The sequence below is a fragment of the Sinocyclocheilus grahami genome, unplaced genomic scaffold, assembly GCF_001515645.1.
Source record: "Sinocyclocheilus grahami isolate Dianchi unplaced genomic scaffold, SAMN03320097.WGS_v1.1 scaffold281.1, whole genome shotgun sequence".
NCBI classification, from domain to species: Eukaryota; Metazoa; Chordata; class Actinopteri; order Cypriniformes; family Cyprinidae; genus Sinocyclocheilus; species Sinocyclocheilus grahami.
The window spans coordinates 1,714,730-1,720,398 of record NW_015505460.1 but is presented as its reverse complement, the minus strand read 5'-3'; positions in this window follow the sequence as shown (position 1 = coordinate 1,720,398).

Sequence of the window (5,669 nt, the reverse complement as noted above, 5' to 3'; positions counted from 1 at the left end):
TATATATATATATATATATATATATATATACATATATATATACATAAAGCTTAATTATTGCTATATAAGGTAAACAAGTGGAGATATGGTTAGAAAGCATGAAGCTGGCAGTGTCAGAATGCCAGTCTGTCCGTCACAACACACAGCAATGCGTTATGGCAATGATGTCTCAGATAGTCTGACAGTAGATAAAAGTAAACGATAAATTAAGAGTGATCGAAAAAGTGTGCATCCAGTACATTGAACTAGGGGTGTGCGATATATATCGTCTGCGATAATATCGTAATTGTTGTTTTAACGATGTGCGATTTGACATTATCGAGTATTTTGCAAAAACCATTCAAAACATCCCTACAGAGCGCACGCATACATCACGTGAAGTCTAGACTAGTGCGTGTGCGCATTTAGAGTGCGTTCTTTCACTGCATGATTCAGTCTATTATAATGCATTTAGAATGATCACAAATTCAAGACATAATGGCAGAAAATGTATATATTTATACCACTTCATATAGTTATTCAATTTCACACGAAGAGTACTGTTTTTCTCTAAAAATTACCACGATTACAAATGTGTCATTGAATTCAATAAACAATAAGTTAATTAAGAGACTTACGTTTTAGACACCATATTGCTTGTTTTTGCTATATTTCGCTCTATTATAATGCATTTAGAATGATCACAAATTCAAGACATAATGGCAGAAAATGTATATATTTATACCACTTCATATAGTTATTCAATTTCACACGAAGAGTGCCGTTTTTCTCTAAAAATTACCACGATTACAAATGTGTCATTGAATTCAATAAACAATGTTAATTAAGAGACTTACGTTTTAGACACCATATTGCTTGTTTTTGCTATATTTCGCCAACAAAAATCATCCCGAATACAGCCACAGCGCTGTTTTGTGTCATTCCTGAATTAATCACTCGTTTAAATGATTCGGTTCAATCGCAACGACTCACTTATTAACAGTGACTTGCTGCCACCTACTGGCGTTTAATTTCACATTTCGGCTTTTTTTTTTTTTAAATGTCATGTTTTAAATCATTTCAAATATCAGTATTCAATGTTTTATGTTTAATATATCAAAACATTATTTATGCATTTGTAATTGCAGGTTAAATGCATTCATTTCTTGCATTAAACTAAATATATGTGTGTAAATACATCTAAATGCCACTTCAGGTGCAGCTTCTGTGTTGATTTAATTTGCTCGGTAACAGCCCAAATGTCTTATTATTCTAATTCCCTGATTAAATGTAAGAATTTGACTCAAAATATAATAGACACTTTTAGAAAAAATGGCTTTATAAAGGTAAAAATGTCCATAAAATGTAAAAATCTGTTTAAACTTATTGGAAAAGATTCATTTCTATCAGTATGAACTGACCACCACACAGAATATGAAGAATATTAAAAACATTAGGAGTCAGCAGTCTTCGGCAGTCCTTAAGGTACCAGCACAATAACACACTCTGCAATATTGAGAAAATATTGAGATATTATTTTTTTGTCAATATCGCACACCCCTACATTGAACACGGAAGCTCAAACGTATGTGACACGCTAGAACAGACGACACTGGTTCTCGCACATGCACTTCTTCTTTTAGATTTAATAGCGGCTGAATGCGCACATTTGAGCGTTTTCTTTTCGATGGCGGTTGGCAAATCTACTGCAAGGCGAATACTGCCACCTACTGCACGACACCGGCATGACAGCTGACAGCTTTTCCCCACCTTATTATACTTGTTGTGTTCCTGGTCAAAAATGGCCTGCAAAAAATAGCTTAAAAATGTCTTGTTATGCTATATTGGATTAAATCTTTTCAACTTGTTTTCTTTAAATGAACACAGGTACACAGGGTTTTTTTTTTGGGGGGGGGGGGGGGATCAAAACTGATGATCAAATAACTGATTGATCACAGACCTCATTGATCTGTACTTATGCACCTCAGTTTTTAAGTAAACACTGACAAAATTCACAAATAATGCTTTTTGCACTTAAAAACTGAGGTGCATAAGCTCACATCAATGAGGCCTATATTAATCAGTTAAAACAGCAACACATAACCTGTCCTCATTGAAATACAACAAGTCGATAAAAAGACTTGATTTGATAATATTATAGCATAATGAGAGATTTACAAGCAGTCTTTAAAAGACTGATCATTTTTGACTAAGAACACCAAATTAGCACAATCTGAAATCAGGATATATTCTGAAATGTACCATATTTATATATGATTTGACATTATTTGATCTTTATTTTTATTGTATTCGTCATATGTGGTGTTGCCCTGCTTACACGTATAATTGCTGTTTGTCAGATTTCATGAAAATTATTAAGAAAAGTACCACTTCTCTAGCTGAATCTGGGTGCAATTAAAGACAGTGGACTAAGACCATGCATTGGCTATTGTGGGTAAAATAAACTACCTTAAATATCCCCTGCTGACCTTTGAGTATGACTATGGGGTCAAAGTCTTCGGCCTCACTAACAGCCTGGCAGTTTTTCAAGTCCTGGTTGAAGCCATTCTTAACATGCTTTACTGTTTTTTTTTGGGGGGGGGGGGGATCAAAACTGATGATCAAATAACTGATTGATCACAGACCTCATTGATCTGTACTTATGCACCTCAGTTTTTAAGTAAACACTGACAAAATTCACAAATAATGCTTTTTGCACTTAAAAACTGAGGTGCATAAGCTCACATCAATGAGGCCTATATTAATCAGTTAAAACAGCAACACATAACCTGTCCTCATTGAAATACAACAAGTCGATAAAAAGACTTGATTTGATAATATTATAGCATAATGAGAGATTTACAAGCAGTCTTTAAAAGACTGATAATTTTTGACTAAGAACACCAAATTAGCACAATCTGAAATCAGGATATATTCTGAAATGTACCATATTTATATATGATTTGACATTATTTGATCTTTATTTTTATTGTATTCGTCATATGTGGTGTTGCCCTGCTTACACGTATAATTGCTGTTTGTCAGATTTCATGAAAATTATTAAGAAAAGTACCACTTCTCTAGCTGAATCTGGGTGCAATTAAAGACAGTGGACTAAGACCATGCATTGGCTATTGTGGGTAAAATAAACTACCTTAAATATCCCCTGCTGACCTTTGAGTATGACTATGGGGTCAAAGTCTTCGGCCTCACTAACAGCCTGGCAGTTTTTCAAGTCCTGGTTGAAGCCATTCTTAACATGCTTTACTGATATGTACACTATGTGTGTGCCTTGATGATATCTTCATTTTTTTCCAGAGCTGAGGCTGAACATATTCAGCTTGTGAAAAGAGTGCAACAATGTCTCCTAGCAATTGATTTGTGTACCTAAAGTAAGTGACACATCTCTTCTGTTTCATTACTTGGTTGTCATCTCATCAAACATAATGGCCATGCATCAGTAAGATCAAGGCAGTGTCTAGACAGTTCTGAGCAAAATTACCAGGTGTTGCACTCAATGCAACTTTGTCTTTTCTGAAATTCATCATTAAAACCAAGATTGAACCTTGTTTTTTTTCCGATTTCAGTTTTGTATCAAAGAACCACAAAAAGCCTGAGAGTCTCATGCCACAGTTCATGAATGTTCAATGCCAGTATTGCACTGGGTTTTGTTATTTTTACAGCTGAGTGTTTTTTTTTTGTGCATTTGTTATCAGTCATGGAAGTGACAGCAGAGACAAACGACATGTTCGTGCTGTAATCAGCCTCGGCTCTAGACTTTTTTGAGTGTTTGGGGAGGAGAAGAGGGACAGTGATATGAAATGGGTGCGACTGGCACAGTGAAGTGGCGGACAGACAGACTAGTGACATCAACTATTCAAATATTTAAAATATATAAATAATAGGTCTGTCGATTTAACATGTTAATTTGGTGCGATTAATTATGGACAAAAATAATGAAAAAAAAAATTAAAGCATTGAAAGGCCACCGGTGGCTTTAGGAAAACAGCGAACGGTCAGCAATATGCCTTTAAAGTGGTAAATATTCAAGGAAAATGTCAAAGTCATTTAAGTGTGCCAAACTTCCTGCTGCCAGCTGGTGGCGCTATGATTATAACTGAATATTGGCATGTAGATGTCTTCAGGGCAGAACTTTTATCAAACATATGACGTTTGGTGCAGGTTGAACATGGTATGTTTGAGTTAGTGTAAAACATGACATATCCTGTTGCCAACAGGTGGTGCTATGATTATAACTGTATATTGGCCTTTAGATGCTTTCAGGCCAGGACTCTTATTAAACATGTGAAGTCTAGTGCAGATTGGACATTGCATGTTTAAGTTAGTGTAAAACAAGCCATTTCCTGTTGCCAGCAGGTGGCGCTATGACTATAACTAAATATGGGCATGGGAATGTGTTGTGAACTGGACTCTTATCAAACAATTGAAGTTTGGGGCTGATCGGACATTGTATGCGTTATGAGTTATAACAACTTCCTATTTAATGGCGAAACATCAAAGTTTGTCAGGCCACCAGAACACGCCCTTCAGCAAAAACTCAAGATCTTCAATGCTCTGCCATGACGCTTTAAGCTTGACGTCGACTAGTCGCTGGTCCTATAGAGGGCGCAACAGGATAAGAAATCTTTGAAGGACTTCCACATTTACGCTCAGTTTCCAAACAGTTAAAATGACAAATAAATGCATACTCTGAAAGCGCTCCACAAGACATGTGAGATTATATTACTGGATGCTCGAAATTGAACTGGAGAATGCACACTTTAAACAGCTTATTGTACAGGTAAGTTAATTGCTGTTCTAATCTAATGTGCTGCTGCACTGTAACACACACACATTACAGACAGTAGCACATACATCACACACACATCGCGCGCACAGAATCATTCAGCGTGGAAATGTGATTTCTCAATAAAATAGCTTTGAAACTGAAAAGTTCAAGCCTATATTTCTTAATAACTAAATCCCACAGCTTCACTACTAGTAGAGAGACGCTGCCAGGTAGAATTAATTCACACACGCAATCGCTCTCACTAATGCATTCATATGAATGTAAACTTTACTGTGCTACTTTATCTGTATCTGATTTAGAATGATCAGAAATCTGTGAGAAATATAACGACCCAAAGACAAAAGAACTGTTAAAAATGAGCTGTTATAGGAACAATAGCCATGTGGGCAGCGCTGTGTCATATGCCATAGCTGTGCACAAGCTGTTTATCACAGCTCCAGACTTATTTGTTCATTAATGACGTCATCAGCGACTAGTCGACTTCGACTCGACATTCATCACATAAAAGTCGACTTTAAAAAGTCAGAAGTCGTACTCAAGTACATAGGTTTGGCTACAGTAATGGTGGGATTTTGATTTAGGCTTTTGAATCAATTCATCAAAATGAGTCGTTCAGATTAATTAACTTATTTCTTCAGATGAAATACTGTATTTACACTAGTAGGTGCAAACAATTGAACAATGCATGTGTTAGTTCTGTGTGATTTGCTGAAACTGAAACCAGTTTTATTTTGCTTAAACAAAATTTGTTTTTCAAGAAAAATTTTGTTACCCCTTTAATTAGTCCTATACAATAATTACTCATGTAGAAATGTGGCCTCATCTGCATCTCACATGCTAATATAGAATTAACTAAGAACCCAATTTGTACTTTGCAATT